The 18,663-nt window shown below is 40.1% G+C and overlaps 1 long non-coding RNA gene across 2 annotated transcripts; it reads left to right on the top strand.

Annotated features, from left to right (window-relative positions):
• The first annotated feature begins 12,821 nt into the window (after nucleotides 1-12,821).
• Nucleotides 12,822-17,950, top strand: LOC125389419 (uncharacterized). Of its 2 annotated transcripts, XR_015000225.2 has the most exons (5): nucleotides 12,822-12,929; nucleotides 13,358-13,458; nucleotides 14,135-14,216; nucleotides 16,214-16,908; nucleotides 17,610-17,950. It is a non-coding gene; the product is annotated as an uncharacterized LOC125389419 (long non-coding RNA). The 2 variants fall into 2 exon arrangements; XR_007228453.3 differs by lacking the exon at nucleotides 17,610-17,950 and having other exon boundaries at nucleotides 16,214-17,094.
• The last annotated feature ends 713 nt before the right edge of the window (nucleotides 17,951-18,663 follow it).

Below are 18,663 nucleotides of genomic sequence, written 5' to 3'. Positions count from 1 at the left end.
ATTGAAAAGCAATTCAGAAATGCAGATAGAAAACACATAATAACTAAATTATGGCATATTAGAAGGTGAAATAGTGAGACAGTCTATGGAACTTGCTTTTTATAAAATGATAATAATAAGCTAGCTGAAGAAAGATATGAACATAGTAGAAAAGGAATTTTTAAATACCATCTGTAGCTAGAGCGCACTTGCACTCTGAAATATCAACAGATGAAGGAGAAAATAGGATGTCTCAGAAGGGGTCTTTGCCTTAATAAAATTGGTGAGAACACAGCCTGTGGAGTATTGGAATAAGATGAAATGAGAGTGGTGAATTCCAGTTCAGATACCCCTTTGATTCAATTAGGATGAACTGAGAGGTTCACAAGAGACGCCAGAGTCTTAAGGCTGCAGCTTGCCATTCAGGGAAGAACATTTGGAGAAGTAGGATTAGGGGAGAGGAAATTGACTTAAACCACAACAGGCATGGTTCAGATAAGATGTGAGGATCAGCTTCCTGTCAGCAGAGCATAGCTCATGGAAAGAGAAGTGAGAGAATCTCATTATTTATGATCTCCACCCCCAAACTTAGAATCAATTCTGCTTTTGAAAATAAAAAAGGTTAAGGTCTCAAGTGGGGTTAGTGGAAAGGAATAGTGGCCTTTCCAAGTGGCATATGGTATGAAAGATGATTTGAAATCCAGCTCTGCTAAGTATTGAAAGACTTGAAATGTGTTTTCATTTAGGTAGTCTAAAATTTAGTTTCATGATCTGTAAGAAGGTCATAACAATACTCACCTCCTAGAGGGGCTCTGAAGATTGCAAAAGAGGATGTATGGAAACCGCAGAGCAAGGTGCCTGACATGCAGCCATCTTTAGTTGCTGGCTCTCTTTTTCCATTTTGTTTCTTTAATTCTAGCTACTCAGGGCCCTGAAACCTCTGTCTGTCCCTGGCCTCTGTTACCTCTTTTTCTATTTAAAAATTATTAATAGATAATGAAAAATTTCTGGACTTATGGAGTCTGGGGATTCATATTGTCTAAAAGATAACCATCACCAAGATAGAGTCATGCTCGCTGCAAAGTCATACAAAGCCTCTTATCTTTTCCATTCTGCAACTACTGCTAAGCTTTGAGAATGCACCAGAAAACTTTCGAGATGCCCAATAGCATCAGTGAATCACAAAGTGGGCCTACTGTGAGGTTAGAGGCTTTGCCAAGCTTTGGAACTTAACTTTCCTCATTAGGGATATATGACTACTAAGTGCACCTGTAGCTTCTCCTACAATTCCAGTGTGGACACAGACTCAGGCTTAGGCTTAGCCGCAAAGATCCCTTCGATGAGGGCCATCAATAGAGGACCTTAAACAAATCCAGATATGGTTTAAGACAGAAGATAAAAATATCCCTTGCAATCGTGCAATTATTTTATAGCCTTGAAAACTTTTTCACAAATGTTAGGTAAGTATTTAAAATAAGTAATGTTTATAATATAATATTATAATATCATAATAACAAAATTAAATAGCATATAGGAGAAAAGACAAATGAATGCATCAATATTAGTTTTTTATACGTATGTCATATTACACACATGCAAGGTTCAGAGAAATTTACCTAGTCTGGCTCAACTTTCAAGACTTAGTTTTAAGTATTCTTTGGAGAAAGACTTTTCTATACTCACACACCATATTAAATTCATTACTATTTCTCTTATAACTTCTTATAATTATTCTATATAATACATTATTATTGTGATATTATTTTGTATCTGCTTCTTTTCTTCATTTAAATATGAATCCTAGAAGGCAGAATTCGATTGTGCGTTTTGTCTTTGGTATCCAGGTCACTCAGATCAATCGACAAATTCATGAATTAGGGAGGAAGGCACTTAAAAACATTTCAGTCAGGTCCATGTATAAATGAGAAAACTGGTACCAGAATAAAGAAGGGACATTCCAAATTTCATGCCACAAGCCATGACATAGGTGAGTCTAGAACTCAGGCCTTTTGATACTCTATATTCAGTTGTTCTTAATGAAAAGGTCAAGATGGCATGAAAATAACTAATTACTTACTGTTTTGGAGGAGGAACCCTGCAAATTCTTTAGTTCAACCGCTACCCCGAGCCTCAGAGAAAGGGAGCTCTTCCGGTAAATTTCATGCTCTGTGAGAGCAAGAATGATGCTTGTTAAACTCAGGTTCCATTTGAGGTGTTCATTTCTTTTCCTTAATTGATTTTCGGAGTTCTTTGTTAAAGAGATGTTCCCATTGTATGTAATGCACACAACAGACCCGTCACCTTGTCATTTCCCTTTTGCCTTTGTTTTTAGTTTTATACTTCTCTGTGTTATCTGTGTCCCTTACAAAAATATGATATCAAAGGCAATGGCTTTTTAAAATCTATTTTTAAGATTTATTTTCTTTTTAATTTTACGTATATATGCAGATTCATGTGTGGGTGTGTGCATGGAGTGGAGTTTTCTGAGGCTAGAGGCATAGGGTCCTCTGGAACTTGAATTACAGGAGGTTGTGAGCCACCTGGCATGGGTGCTGGGAATCAATCTTGGGTCCTTTGGGAGAGCAACAAGAGGAGCAAGAGCTCCTATGACTGAGCCATCTCTGTAGCCCCAGTGATTTTTATCTTATTAACAACAATATGCTACTAAATACTACTGCTTTCCCTATATTAGATGCTCAGTTCAGCTTTATTGGTTACAAAAAAGATTTTATTCAATTTCTTTGAAATCCCATTATGTTAGTTTGCTTTAATTTGTTGTGATAAACAATATGACCAAAAGCAACTTGGTGAGGAAAGAGTGTATTTTACCTTTCACTTCCACATCACAGTTCATTATTGAGAGAAGTCAGGCTAGAAACTCAAGGCAAGAAGCTGGAGGTAGGAACTAAAGTAGAGAGCATGGCAGAAAGATGCTTACTGGCTTGCTCCCCATGGCTTTCTCCGGCTGCTTTCTTACATGATTCAGGAACACCCAGGGATGCTACTGTCCACAGAGAGCTATCTCTTCCCACACCAATAATTAAGAAAATGCCTCACAGGCTTATTATCACAGGGGTATTGCTATGACAAACCTGACGTGTAATTTGGAAAGGATTACGGAAGTTTTTCAGACCTTGGGCTAGAAAAGCCGTGGAGTCATCAGAGCTTAGCGGGCTGTTCTGAGTGAGCTTGGAAGATAAGCATTCTGTGAACAGTGCAGATGACGGAGGCTTGGCTTGTGAAGTTCCAGAAACAAGTTTTGAGTCCTTTAAAGATTGTATTGGGCCCCACATCTGACAGAAAACTGATCTCCACAATATATAAAGAACTCAAGAAACTGGACACTAAAATACTATATAATCCAAAGAAAAAAATGGGGTAAAGATCTAAACAGAGAACTCTCAACAAATCTCAAATGACCAAAAACCACTTAATTATCAGAGAAATGCAAATCAAAACAAGTCTAAGACTCCATCTTACACCAGTAAGAATGGCCAAGATCACAAACACTGATGACAACTTATGCTGGAGAGGTTGTGGGGTAAAGGGAACACTTCTGCATTGCTGGTGGGAGTGCAAAGTGGTACAGCCCCTTTGGATATCAGTATGGCAATTTCTCAGAAAATTAGGAAAAAACCTTCCTCAAGACCCAGCAATACCACTTTTGGGTATACATCAAAAGGATGCTCAATAATACCACAAGGACATGCACTCAACTATGTTCATAGCATTATTCATAATAGCCAGAACCTGGAAACAACATAGATGCCCTTCAACCAAAGAATGGATAAGAAAAATGTGGTACATTTACACAATGGAATACTATTCAGCAGTAAAAATGACATCTTGCAGTTGCAAACAAATGGACAGAACTAGAAAAAATCATACTGAGTAAGGTAACCCAGACCCAGAGAAACAAATTAAGTATATACTCACTCATAAATAGATATTAGACATAAAAGAAAGAATATCAAGCCTACAGTTCACAACTCCAGAGAGCCTAAACAACAAAGAGGACCCTAAGAGAGACATACATGGACCCTCTTAGAAAGGAGAAAAAGGACAATATCTCCTGAGTAAATTGGAAGCATGGAGGAAAGTATGCGTGTGGGAGGGAAGAGGGGGGAAAAGGGGGAGTGAAAAAATTTATAGCTCAATAAAAACAATAAAAGAGAACATGAAAAATTAATAAAAAATTAAAAAAGACTGTGTTGGGGCTACTGAATCATGAACTAATAAAGCGAAACCTCTGCTTTACTGAGACACTTGATACTTGTCAGCTGGGGCTGAAGAATCAAGAAGAGACCAGCATAATTGAGGTGAAGCCTGGGAAGCGTTTCCTCAGAGGCAGCACAGAGAAACTGTGTTCCAGACGTGGCTAGTTATATCATGTTGGCAGCTGAACTTGGTAGTGTAAGATTGTCCCAGGTTGCGTATTTTTTTTTTTTTTAAGCATGAAGGGATTATGGGGAACAGCTGGAGCTTGATACTGGGTTTCAGGGTTGGAGTCTGTGAAGTGAACCTGGGAGAAACCGACGGTGACAATGTAGCCTCAGTTGCAGTAAAATGCCCAGGGCGGAAATGGTCCTGGAGAGAAGTTGAGGCTCGGCATCATGTGACAAGATTCGAGTTCAGAATGAGATGGTTGAGTTGGGGCGAGGGACAGTGTGGGAGAGCAATGAAAGAGATATCTTGGTAGAGGAGCCCATTAAGGGGTTAGGGAGAAACCTGGTGCTAGGGAAATTCCCAGGACTCCACAAGGAAGACCCCAGCCAGCTAAGACTCCTCACAATAATGGAGAGGGTGCCTGAATTGGTCATCCGCTGTAATCACGTCGGTAATGCCTCAGCTGTCATCATAGAGCCTTCATCCAGTAACTGATAGAACCAGATACAGAGATCTACAGTCAAGGACCAGGCCAAGATCCAGAAACCCAATCAAAGAGAGGAAGGAGGGAACCATATGAACAAGGGAGGTCAAGATCGTGAAAGGGAAATCTGTAGAGACAACTGAACCAAGCTTGTGGGAACTCATGAACTTTAGACCGACACCTGTGGCCCCTCCAAAGGACTGGACTAGGCCCTCTGCATGTGGGAGACAGATGTGTAGCTGGTTCTGTTTGAGGAATCCCTGGCAGTGCGACCAGGACGTATCCCCAGTGCATGAACTGACAGGGTCCTTGATGTTTGATCCTGCCTTAACTTAATGTGCCAGACTTTGTAGACTCCCCATGGGAGGCCTTACCCTTTCTGAGGAGTGGATTGGGGGTGAGCTGGTGGAAGGTGAGGGGAGTGGGAGAAGGGGAACAATGTTTCGTATGTAAAATGAATAAAAATTTAAATAAAAAAGAAGTTGATGAGAGGCTACTGTTAAAGGTATAACCCAGATAAAGTGGAGACTCAAGCATTTGGGAAATAAAAATACCTAAGATGACCTTCAAAGACTGCATTAGCTGTGGAGTAGAGCTGATCTGAGCCTCCTTTGGAGGAGTCCCGAAGATCATAAGGGAATCACAGACCTTGATCACTGAGTTCTTTCCACTGGTGGAGTTTGGTCTTGTTTTATTCAGATTGAGACTGTGTCCTGGTTCTTCTTGCAGTAATAAAAATTTGAACTTACTTTGATTTTACAAGAATCTACAGTTGAGAGACTTTTGAGTTTTAGAGATATTTTCGATGGTTTAGAGACTCTAGATATTTTAGAAAAATAATGAAATTAAAAAAATCACTTTGAATGATTTAAAGAGACTAAACTTTGTTCTTTTGGTAGGGAGCTAGTTTAATTAATTATGGCATATATAGACAAGGAATACAAGACACTCATTTAAAACATGAGATAGATTGGCATGGATATACTGAAATGAATGTTCTTCAACAAAATACACTGATAAGCTAGGTGTGAGAAGCAAAGCCATCATCCCAGCACTTCAGAGGTAGATGCACGAGGGTTAGGAACTCAAAGTCATCCTCAACTTTATAACAAGTTTGAGGCTAGTTTGGGCCATGTGAGACTATTTTAAAAAACAAAGCATACCAAAACAAAGAAGGAAAAACATTAATCGAATTTTTAAAAAAGCCCCTTAGGCCGGAGATTGAACTTTTAAAGTGTTTGAATTTGTAAAGACTATGGAACTTTAAAATATTAGAATGTTTTATACTGTGATATTCATATTAAATATGAGATTTGGGGGATGAACAAGAATGTAAAGGTAATGTAACAAGGATGTCACAGTAATGTGTTTGTGTGTCACAGTGACAAGGGGTCAACTGTGGTAGTTAGTTTTTATGTTAATGTATCACAAGTTGAATTTATTTTGGAAGAGGGAACCTCAATAGAGAGAATACCTCTTTCAGATTGTTCTGTGGGCAAACCTGTGGTACATTTTCTTGACTGTTGGTTGATGTGGGAGGGCCCAGATAACTATGGGCAGTGGTATCCCTGGTCAGGTTATCCTGAGTGCAGAAGAAAGTAGTCAAAGCAAGCGAGAAGAAGTAAGCCTGTAAGTAGCAGTTCTCCATGGCCTCTGCATCAGCTTTTACCTCCATGTTCCTGCTCCGTTTGAGTTCCTGCCCTGACTTTGAACCATGAAATGTGACCTCAAAATGTGTAAGCTGAAATAAGTCCTCTCTGCAAATTGCTTGTGGTCCTGGTGTTTTATTAGAGCAACAGAAATCTCTAAGACAGGGGTGTTTTAGTCAGTTGAGGTTTTCTCTTTCCAGATGACCCTTGCTTATGTCAAATTGCAAAAAGTAACTGACACACCCATAAAACATCTACTTATTTGGAATGGGTTGCCTCCTAAACCAGTGCCAAACAGTTCTAGCAAATGGTTAGTTCTGACCAAAACTCAAGGGTATGTTCTATATGTTCCTTCTGTTCCCATAAAGGCACCACTTTTTCCCTTCTTTCACAAAGAGGGAACCCAAGAGAGAGAAAATAGTCTGTATCAGCTCAGTGACACAAGGGGCACTATCCTCCATCTGAATAAGTAAGTGAACACAGCTTTTATTGTAAATTCATAATTTTATGTATTTTGAGGATAAAATAGTGTTATGATTTATAAGACTCCATAGAACTGTTTCAGACTAATTGTAGTGCTTATTACCCCCCAAATACTTACATTCTGACTGTGTGATTTGACATTTGATCTTTGTAATTTTGAAATATACAATATACTACATTTAAGCACATTTAAATTTATTCCATTGAGATTTTGCATATTTTAAATATTTTCTTCTCCACCCACACCCCAGATTCTGTATGATTTTGCTCTGTGTTTCTGAATTTGGCTGCTCTAGATTACACTGGTAAGTGAGAACACAAAGTAGTGGGTTTTCGTGCCTGACACATTTCACTTGGCATAGTTTTTTACACCGTGTATTGTAAACAATGGAATTTCCTTGTTTTTACGGCTGAGTAGTAGTGGTATCCATTTTAAAGTAATGTAACCTTCAAAGGGAATAGAAGTGCAAGAGTTCCCAGGTAAGCAGTTATTGACCATTGATGGATGCCAGGAGGAGAGTCATTTTTTTTTTCTTTTTAAAAAATATCTTGGCCCCAGTTAGGTCTACTATGCTCTGGTTGATGGATGACCTTGACCTATCAATCTAAGGGCAGCAGAAAATGGAATCTTTGGGGGAGAAATAAAGAGAGGGAGGAAGTTGTGAGTGGGTGTGGTTACCTGGGGGGAGCTGGGGGAGGAGGAATGGGTAGTAAATGTCAAAGTCAATTGTAGGTATGCGTGAAATTCTCAAAGAATTAATTAAAAATGCTATATTAAAAAAGAAATGCATTTGTCCCCTCCAAATATTTGCGATAGGTCATTGCATGTTGGTTTCTCCTTCCTTCCCTGATAAAGACCCTTGGTGGACCTCTGTAAGAAGCTGATAAGACTGTTTGGAAAGTTCACTGACCAAGAGCAAAGTATAGGAAGAGAAAAGTATAGTTAATTTGTTTTTCTATTTTTAAACAATTCTCTGGACCCCTTTTGTTAACAGTGTTGAGCATTGAACTTGGCTTTGCACATGCTAGGTAACTCCTCCAACACGAACTATAACTACTGACCCTGAAATCCCATTTTATTTGCTTCATTTATTTTGTCCTGTTAAGAAGCTAGGCAAAGGTAAGCTCTAGCAAAGCTCCAAGACCAACAATCATAAATGAAAAATTAGTGAGATTTTCAGTATATGACCACTCTTGTAAGATAAAAGGGTAACTAACCCAAAGTTAGTATTTCTTAGCTAGAGTTAATATGTTATATATTGCTAATAATATATATGTTGCTGCAGGATTCCATTCATTCATGGATTTTTCACAAATTGAAATCCTACCTCTTCCATTTGTTAGTTGTGGCATTACCTATGTCATCTATTAAATATGAATATGGAGGTGGAGGTGGATCTGAGAGGAATTCAGGAAGGAAATGGATATGATCAAAATATACTACATGAAATTCTCAAACAAATAATATACTTTAAAAGGGTGATTACTATAGATCTCTCACTAGGCAATATTAAGGATTGCATTGGACTTTAAAAAATATATAAAACAACTGAAACAGTGCCTCACAGCGAGCTCACAAAAAATGCTTACTATTGTGATTACAGTTCAAAACAAATCTTTTGGCAGATCCAATGATTTACCTCGTTATTCTAATACATCTATAGGTATCGGTAGCTCCTTTATTCACACAAGGTAGCCATGTCCTTTCCTATCACTGTACTTTTTCCACTTTTGGTACTTTGGCTGGAACCGAGAGTCTCAGGTGTGCTAGACAAGCACCGAGCATGCAATGGTAGCACATGCTTTTACATTGCATAGCTCTAATTCTGACACTCAGGAGTCAGAAGCAGGCAGATGTCTGAGTTCAAGGCCAACCTGGTCTACAGAGCCAGTTTCAAGACAGCCAGGGCTGCACAGAGAAACCCTGTCCCCCAAAAAAGTGTGGTTATTAACACGTTGTGGCCACACTTTATTTCTAGCAAATTATTGCCTATTTTTTTATTGGTCTATATTTATGTTTTCCCTTGGTACCAAATGCAGAACTTTGCATGCAGTAAATGTTTGACACAACTTTATTGAATATATTTCAGCTGCTGTTGTTGAGTTAAATGCTGAAATTTCTTTCGTTGATATTACTGGCTGTGTATGGCCCTTAGTGAAAAGCCTGTCCCGAGATTCAGGTGTAAAAGGAGTTTTTAAAGTCTGATCTCAGTGGACCTTACACATTGCATCAGCCTGTAAGTTTCCTCTCACAGGAAGCCCAGTGCAATACTGTGCAGAGCAACTATCAAGGTTGGGGTGGGCTGTGTGGACATCAGCCATCTCTTGCACAGGAAGTGGCCATAACTTTGCAATTGGCTTTGTACTCTTTCTTTCAGAGGTTTCCCGAAAGAGGTGGAGGTGGATGACTAAGAAAATGAACTCAAAATAAAAAGGTGTTCTCCTGGTTCCCACATAGAGGGAAACAAGCTAAGGATCGTGGAGGGTTAAGGCCAGGAGGTCTTCCTCATTTTCTTATGCACTTGGTCATTTATTTACTCACCTGATAGTCCTGGGGCAGACATTTGACCTGTTGCCTTGAGAAGACAGAGAAGGCCTAGAAATAGTCCTTACTTTGGGTTTCTACTAAAAATGGATGCATAAGAGCAGTTGGACAACTACTGATTTTGCTCAAGGTTATCAAAAAAGACTTGCTAGTGACAGCCAGCATCATTTTTATCTCTCTATCTTTTAAGACGATCTAAAACCTTACTCTTCTGAGCATCTTTTTAACTTGTCTAACCCTTTGTCTCTCATCCTGGGAGGACTGTGTATTTTAATCTATACATCTGATGTCACTTTACACCTTGATTAAATATTTGTCACATCCTATAGAGTCACACAGTTTCTTTCCTACATTTCTGTTTTCCTCTTTGCTGTAGTCTGAGACTCTGGGAATCGGATGTGAAGATTGAGGTTCAGCTAGTACAGGATTATGTAGGGTCATATAGTTATGTAGGGTCCTATAGTCAGAGCAGAGTTGAAGGACTCTGTCTCAGGGTTCTTTCTCATCTAACACTGAGTGAGTACCTGAACATATTACAGAAGGGGTCTTCATCACAGTCTGCAAATTCTCATTTTTTTCTCTTTTACCTTTTTCCTCATCTTCCTTTCTTTCCAAACACAGCCATGAACGATAGTACCTCAAATGGGAAATCTGTTTGACTTTCCATTGCACTGAAAAACTGCATGAACTACAGGCATACTATATATAAGGGGCCCCGTTTGCTGGATGTGGTGACACATAACACAGAATCCTAGGACTTGTATGGCCGAGGCAGGGAGATGGCTTTATTCTGAGTTTGAGGTTAGTTTGAAAAAGATCCTGAAAGCCTGGGGTTTAAAGGAAAACTTTGTCTCAAAAAATAAAAATAAACAGTCCCTTTGTGCTGTTGTTGAAAGCTGGGCCCTTACCAACGTGTTCTGTGCTTGTGGGATAAAGAGGAACTCTCAAGCGTTCAGTACCCTTTGTTTTACTTCATATTCTCGTCACAGATGACATTTTTTTTTAAAAAAACAAACCTTTCTGACCCCTAATAGTTTCCATTTATGGTGCTGAAGATGGACACCATTAGTTATTCCTTTAATGAAGTCATTATCTCCAGAAGTACCTTGTTTAAAAGCCCACGGGGGATGGTTGGGAATGTAGCTCATATAGTTTGAACCCCTGTCTAGCACATGAGAAGCCATGAGCTGAATCCCTAATATCACAAACAAAAAAGAAAACAAAAATAGCCACTAGAATACCTTAACTGAGCGCATACAAAAGGAATGAGTTGTTGAATGTAATTTTTCCAGAGTTAGTTGAGAGAACATAGTCCCTTCTTAGAGAAGGGGCTACTGCCTTGCTCCTACTCTAAGCTTTCGTTAGAAACTCAAATGAAACAGTCGCTAAATCTTTCTAGAAGTGAAGTCTAGATACACTGTTCTCAGGGTCTAAACTATCATTATTTATTATTATTATTCTGGTGGAAGGAAGGTATTTGCAAAATAGCGTTAATGTGAATGGTTCCCTATTCTAAGCTATAGTCACAGCCTTAGACCCTGTAATCCCAGGAAAACACACAGTAAATAAAGAGGATCAGGGAACTATGGAGTGTTTGTGAGTCAGAGAGGCTGAAAGCAACAACGACTCCCAACTATGCTGTTTAGAGAAGGAACAGAATTGAGACTATGCTCCTCACACTTTTAATTCTCAGGCTATGGTCTTTTTTGCTTGAGTCCAAACTTAAAAAAAAACCTTTTATGGCAGGAATAGATTATTTACAAAAGCTTGACTATTGCCTAGGGCTGTATTTCCACTAGTTAGACTGAAGGGTACAATCTGAAACTTATTTTAAGTAGATCTTGAAAACATCACAAGATCTGTCCCCATCCTTCATCCTCTGTGTCATTAGAATTTAAGGTGGAAGGTCCTAAATGAGACTCAATCATCTTCCTAGTTGTGAATGCAGACGTCCCAGGGACTGCATACATGAGGCTTGAGCATATAATTCATTGCCTTCCCAAATTCTTCAGTCATTCTTCTCATCCTGGAGGTCACGTTGATTTTAAAAATATAGCATTATCTTTTATTTTATTTTCTCTACTTTTTTTCTTCCTTGTGATTAATAAAATACAGTTTAAAACATCCTAGCATCGGGAGCAGTAACTGAATGCAAATTCAGCCTTCACCCTTATTTCTGAGTGTTGTTTTTCTTAGAGGAGCTGTTTTATCTACAGTGTGTGGCAGAGAGTTACCAGTACATTCCCTGCGGTAGCTTGGTCAGACTATGGCTTGCCTCACCTGCTGTATCCCTGGTGAGAATGCAGACTCTCTGAGTCTCACAGGGAGGGAACAATGTACTAGCACCGCACACCTGAATACCTCAAGCCATGGCTGAAGTTCAGATCAAGCTGCATGCTGGGAAGACATTCCAGGTAGTGGTGAGGTTCACTCCCGATTTGGAGCTCACTTGCTTCCACAGTGGAGAAATACTGACTGATATGATCTGTGAGAAGGCCCAGTAGGTGCTGGCTTCTCAGGAGAACTGTCCTTTATGTTGTACCCACAGAGGCCCGGGGCTCCAGGCCTCCTAAAGCAACCACCCCGACTCCCACAAAGGTGTGCTGCTGTGAAGATGGAGCAAATAGGTGCTGCCACTTCTGGAGGCAAAGAGCCAAGAGTTTCTACATTTTCTATTTGCTGGTCTTTAAAACTTTTCTATAGTTTGGGCTCTAAAATTATGGGAAGGGGAGTCATACCCAAAAGAGAACTTGCTCGTCTTTAGAAGGGGGTGGAGGTGAAACTGTCACATTTATTTTGTGCAACTCCTTATAAGCCGTAGAGCTGCTTCTGTCTGCCACGAAAGAAGGAAAAGCAGTATTCCAGGAAGGGAAGGCGTTCTCACAGGAAGAGATTAACATTGTGTCGGTGGAAACGGTGTGGTACCTTATTTCAGTTTTGATACAAATTTGCTTCCAATTTAAAATTTTGACAATGGATTTTCGCTAGATATTATCATAGCTCTGGTATTTGAGGATTCCCTCAGTTGCTCTAGAAAAACCTCCTTGCCTCATGGGCAGAGCCCGAAGGCAGTTTATAATTTCCTTCTTTCCCACTCCGAAGCATGGGAAGTCAAGTGAGTGTCTTTGGAGGCCGCTTGAGAATGGGTGGAGACAGAGCAGTAGGGGCTATTGCTGCACTAGCAGCTCCTTTCACAATAGTTGTGTTTTGTCATGCTGTACCCAGATTTCCGTTGGTTAGCCTCAACTTTATCTTCCTCATTTCTGTTTCCTCTTCATGATACAGAGTCCTTCCGAACATGTGACCTGCCTGCTCCCAACATAAAGCTCAGCTTTCCCTGATCGCTAGAGTTCACTTTGGCACCTATATCCCATCCAAGACAAAGGCACTACTTTGATGACAGGTATAGTATCCATTTATTCTCTTAGATTTCCATGCTGTGACAGTGCTCACAACAACGTACAATGGTTTAGATATGCCTAACTGCTTCTCAGATCATAATTAGGGAGGGAGGTCAAAGATAAGACAGGAGACGTTTTCTATTGCCTTTCTAGCCTGGAGTTTGTGGTAGCTGAGAGAGGGGACATGATAATTCCCAAGAAATGATAGGGCTTAGAAGATAGTCATGTAGAAGTTAATTATTCTTCAGAGCCAGGAGTTAGGAGTTCTGAATAGTATTTTTCAGTTTGTCCTTTATCTATCACTTTTCTTTGAGCAAGTCGTTTCTGCATTCTAGCGCTCAGGCTTGGAGTCTCTTTTTCAAAGAAGAGGAAGACAAAGATCTCTGGAGTGCCGTTTAATGTCTTAGTCCCTGTGTCTCTTATTTTGAAGGTTATCAGCCCTCCGCTGAGAAGGGGGATGGGACCGATGCTCGAATGTAAACCTCTAGGCAGTGCTGAACACATGCTGGAAAACTGGTGTTGTTATGAAAGGTATGACTAAGAGATGGTTTCTTCCTCTTCTAGTCTTATACCCCACTACTCCAATGTTAGAACTGAAAAGTCACACAAAAGGAAGTTTGAGTGTAGAAAGAGAACAAATATGTAAGTGAGGACCAGAGGTCTAGGGAGAAAGAAGAAGGTAATTGCCTAAGGCCACGCAGAGAACCTACAGCACAGCTCAGTCTAATCACAGGCCAGGGCTTTTGTGCCCAGCTGTAGGACTGAGACATCAGAAAGTAGAGGTGCCTTGCAACTGAGGCAGGTGGCTCCTTTTCTATTGGAAGAAATCTGGATATTTCAGCATGGCCCTGAGTACTTCTTCTTCACTAATCTATTTCTTGTTATATGGCTTACTCTGGATACTTAGAGATCTTTGGGTAAAACCTCATGCCTCTTTTACCAAGATTCTGCCATCCAATTTCCCTGGTGACACCCGATCTATCGGTCTCTTTGGGAACAGCTTTCTGGAGCTAGCCAATAAAGGATGTTGTGCTCTCATGGGGATAAATGATGCTATTTCGAATCAGATCACGACAAATAGAAGAGTTTAGGAACCCTTCAATTACCACCGCATGAAGTCATCTATCTCCTCATTCTACAGGTCTGACTGAACTGTTTTGAATTTTCCAACTGAACTTGCTTTTCTTCTATGTACTCCTTTGAACAGGTGCAGCAAGCATCAGAAGTGAAAATGAAACTGGCCTACATCCAGCTTAATGACGGACTCCTTCCATCGATGCTGGGAAAAAGTATTTATAATATTTTTTATTCCTCGTACTGACTCTTTAGCCCCTCTCATACCTCTCTTCCAGGCTTCCTGAGGTGTTTGGGGTCAGATAGGGCATTCAGGAGGCTATGGATGTCTCTGGAGTGTCCAACTCTTCTTACAGCAGCTGATAGGCAGTGGAGAGGATGACAGGGAGCAGTAGCAACTAACTGTCCATTACCCTTTTCCTTGCTCCTGTAACTACAAGCTCTTCTAATCAGTTTCCTTGGATTTTACTAGCTCCGAAACCTGAAGCAAGGTCTCTTTAAGCACCTTCATAAGAAGCTATAGAAATCTCACCAGACAACTTTCAATCACCTTGACATGTAAGACTTCTGTCCACGTCTCTAGAGAAGACAAATTGAGGCCTAAGAAAGGCTTTGTCCCAGCTGTGATTGGCTAGGATTAGTATCTAATTTTGTCTGATTCTTTCCACTGTACCACATGTGGTGGCCATGACAGCTGCCATGTTAGAAAGTCACACTTTTGGGAGATGTGGGGTGGATTTGGAGACTGAGAGAAAAGTTGGGGAGTAGAAAAGACAATTTTGATTTTTTAGCTTTTAAGTCATCAAATTGGAGCGATGTGTTAACCTCTTATATCTAAGAATTTAGAAAAGGCAGCATATTTTTGTTAAAATACCATTCAGGGAAGTTTTTCTTTCCTAGTAATCTTGGGATGTTTGCCACTTTTTGTGCCGGTGCTTAATATAGGCTATTTACCTTTTTTCAAACCTATATTTAGTTCTGGGCAGGACAAAATTTGATAATGGCAAGCTGGCATTTTGAACAATAGGATTTGTGTAATGCAAAAGACAACCTCCAGTTCCAGGTGTGGCTCTTCTGGCAGTTTCCTTACTGCCCCAGTGACTGTGAGTTCAAACAGCTTAACGATGCCCTGCAAAATCCGCTGTCCTGTTTTGTTCTTTGTTGCTGTTCTCCCTTTCTGCAGGGGGAGATAAGACAGGAAAATGCAATGCCGAGGAAAGCTGAGGGACACAATGGGATGACATATGATATAACCCCCAAACTCTAAAGGACTTCTTATATGACTTCCCCCAAACTTCCTTTTCTCATTTTTAATCTTGACTTAGTAAAGCCAGGCGACTTAAAAGGGAATTTTAAGTATTCGCTTGTAACTATCTATGTGACATCTGGCTAAAGCCCCAAGAAATTACTGCTTCAATTTTGCTAAACAAATTGTCAATCATTTTTTTCGTCCTGTTATTCATTTCATTTATTTATTTCAATTTTAAAAACACATTTTAGTCACCTTTTTTCTGTACAAGGAATCAAATACAGAGTTTTATACATGCTAGCCAAATGCTCTTCCACAGAGTTTTATCCCTAGGCATTGTTTTTATTCTTTTTTGTATGAGATAGGCTCATATTACATAGCTTAGGATGGCCTCAAACCTGAAGTTCTCCTACCTCTAAGAAAGCTGATATTCAGACATGTACTATCATAACTGGGTATAACTACAAATTTTGAGCATTTGCTAAACACGTATTAAATGAATGTCTTTATATGCTTTATCAATACTGTCACAATGACTTCCTGCACATTCTTGTGGCTGTAAAAAACTAGGTGTGAGGGACATAAAATCACTTATCTAAGCTGCATAGCTAGCTAATGGCAGAGCTAGAATTCAAGACCATTTTTAAAACTCAAAGTCATGCTGAGAACACAGCGTGAAGGAAGTGGATAAAGGGAAGGAACAAGGATGTCGTCTTTGAGGCTTTTCAAATCAGGGAGGCAGGATGACTACCAAACTGCTGCCCTTTTTCAGCTGAACAGAAGAGTTAAGTGTGGCTTGGGTCACAGAGTACTCAGGATCCTTGGTTTGGTATGGCGCCTTAGGCCTATTTTGCTCCCTCCCCTCTTTCAGTGTTTCAGCTGAACAGGTCAGCTCTCTGTGTTTGCCTGAGGCTCGGGGGGGGGGGGGTTCTAACTTCGTCAGCATATCCCTTCTCTTTCTAGGTGCATGTCTTCTAGGATGTGCTTGCTGCCCAGTGGATGCTCCTGACCTGGCCTTCTGCAGTGTCACGCTCCGTGTATTTGACAAGCTGAGTTGGACACTCTGTGTGGTAGAGTGTCAGTTTGTCAAATACCCCAAGTGTGGCTCCTGCCTAGCATCTCCAGGCCCAGGGCAGAGCAAATAGCCTGCTGCCTATATACAAATGTTTATGAACCGACACCCTCTCTTAAGGTACTCTATGGTTCTGAGGGAACTGTAACATTTCAGCAGGAGACATCAGAGTAAGGAAGGTGCAGCTCCGGGGCCTACACATCTGGGATCTATCTACACACCTTGTGAGAATGCCGTGGAATGCCCAATGGGATTAAAAATATATTAAGGGATACCAAGAAGGATGTGCAATTTGATTTATTATTAATGTCTTCTTTCACATTCCTCTTCCTGCAGCCAGAACACCAGAGTTTTCTACAAGCATCTTGACTTCAATAAGAAAGTAGGACATAGAAAGCCACTTTCGTGTCCTTGGAGCACACGTTGACCTTACCTGCATTTTCTCTTTTTCTCTTTTCTTTTGTCCTTCTCAAAGTACTCTTTCTGCTTCTCTTCCATGTACGTTCAGACCCCACCAAATTCCAAACACTCTGGGCAGTTTGGAACATCGACCTATACTTTTTCTTTACTCCTTGACTAGATCCAGGTATGTACTCTTATATTTCTCGCCACCCAATACATCCCCCTAAATTGTCAGTGAATTTTTCCAGGGTATATTCTTGAATTCCCTGTTACATTGTTAAGAGTCTAGAGCATATTATATTTACTTGATTGCTGTCTTCCCTACTATTGTCCAGCATTTTAATTTGTTTAATAAATGTTTATCAATTAATTGATTTTCTACTAGTCCATTGCCTTTGGTGTAATATCACGCAGGGTTTTGTGAAAAAAAAATCAAACTGTGTGTGTTCCAATGCTATAGTGTACACAAGTAGAAACCAAAGGGATTTTTTTTCCTGAGAAATAAGACTTAGGACTGGAGAAGGGGGGGGGAATAAAAATAGACTCAGAGGGCAAGTGAATTTTGGAATTGTTTGTTTATGTGGAGCTTTTAAACAGAATTTTCCGAGCCTTTAATATTTGCTGCACTTTAATTTAATACTGTACCGAATGAACTTTAATATAGAACTATAGAAAGGGATTTCCAATATCTATCTCCAGAGTCTAATATTTCATGATATATATTTTGGGAAGTTTCTCTAGAGAAATTCCTTACTTTCCCTCTGTTCTGGAGATACCTAATTTCACTCTAACTTCCCATGCATCAGCCAGCTACCTCAATGACAAGACCGATCTTGTCACCCCGTTTTTTGCTTAGAAGAGTCAAAGGGCTGCCTCTCTTGACAGGAAGGACTTACTGGCTTATCCTGCATGGGAAAACATCTTAGTTTAGGGGCAAAAGCCATCGTCAGAAGATGTCTGCTGCAATGCACACAGACTGCTAAAAATCCACGGGTCTCACTTCCAGTCTTTGTAGCCATTGTCTTGATGTGTGTTACTTTTGACAAGTCATCAATTCTCTCTGAGCTGCGTTTCCCATCTTGTGATATGTGAATGCTCAGATCAGTAGTCCTTACGCTTTTTCAAATGAAAGACCACGAGACATCCCTGGTGGTTCCTGTGTTGGGGTTTTCCTGCATTTGTGACTAATTTTACTAGAGAATTTTCAATAAAAATTCTCTCCTCAAGTCCAGGGATTATTTTTCTTTCTTTTTAGCAGAATAAGATAAATGAGTGTTTTTAAAAGGCTTGAGGGGGCTGGGCTAAGATCTGTTTCATGAAGGAAGCTGAGGTTTCTACTGAGTGGGGCCGCTGCTGTGGAGGCTTGTAAGCGAAATGGAGAAGAAGAAGTGATCCTTCTCATCAGTTATGTGTGAGCTAGCATTCAGCAAGGAAGAAACTGCTGAGGTTTTGATCACGGACTTGGCAGCAGTAGTGGGGGCAAAATGTGGGGGTCTCTTACTTGCTCGTTTTTGTGTACTATTTTGACTTTTGTAATCATCTCAAAGTGCGAGCAGCTCTTGTTGAAACTATAGACAACATAGTCACTCTCAGGAATAGTAAAGAAGTTGATTTGCTATGACATACATGGGTGAAAGGAAGCAGTACAAACCTGACCTCAAACTAATTCTAGACAAGGGAATTTTATTCAATGGTACATAAATATATAGCTCTCCCCTCCTCTTCTCTTCCTTCTTGTCCCCTCCCCTCCCTTTCCCTTTTCTTCCTTTCCTTCCCTTCTCCCTTCTTTCCCTTTACTCCCTCACTTCCCCTTCCCTTTCCCTTCCCTCCCCATTCCCTCCTTTATCCTCCTTTCCCTTTCCTTTCCTTAAAAAAGAATCTGTTACACTTAACCCTCTCCACATTGCAAAAAGATTTCAGGAGTTAAAGAAAATAACCG

This window comes from Myodes glareolus, chromosome X, assembly GCF_982192425.1.
Source record: "Myodes glareolus chromosome X, mMyoGla1.1, whole genome shotgun sequence".
Taxonomy (NCBI): domain Eukaryota; kingdom Metazoa; phylum Chordata; class Mammalia; order Rodentia; family Cricetidae; genus Myodes; species Myodes glareolus.
The sequence above is the reverse complement of the archived record's forward strand: the minus strand, read 5'-3'. Positions and strand labels throughout refer to the sequence as shown.